This window comes from Arachis ipaensis, chromosome B09, assembly GCF_000816755.2.
Source record: "Arachis ipaensis cultivar K30076 chromosome B09, Araip1.1, whole genome shotgun sequence".
Lineage (NCBI taxonomy): Eukaryota > Viridiplantae > Streptophyta > Magnoliopsida > Fabales > Fabaceae > Arachis > Arachis ipaensis.
The window spans coordinates 142,178,421-142,178,713 of record NC_029793.2 but is presented as its reverse complement, the minus strand read 5'-3'; positions in this window follow the sequence as shown (position 1 = coordinate 142,178,713).

Here is a 293-nt window from a genome sequence, read left to right as displayed (position 1 = left end):
TTTAACCTAAATTTGACTCCCGTTTTGCTCCATCCAAAAACTCGCCTAATTAAAAACCCGCTTTGGTACTGAAGCGAGTAATTACCCGCCTTAAACAAACAAGGACAAGGTAAATATCTATGGATTAGGATAATGTTAGCAACCCTAATTAAAAACATCATGTGTAATATCGCATAGTCTCAAAGGATTTTAATAAAACTTACCCTAGTATAGGATAGTTCTATACATACACCGTTGTTTAACAGAAATAATTATACTTGTATTTTTTTTAGAAATAGTAGTGAGATAGTTAA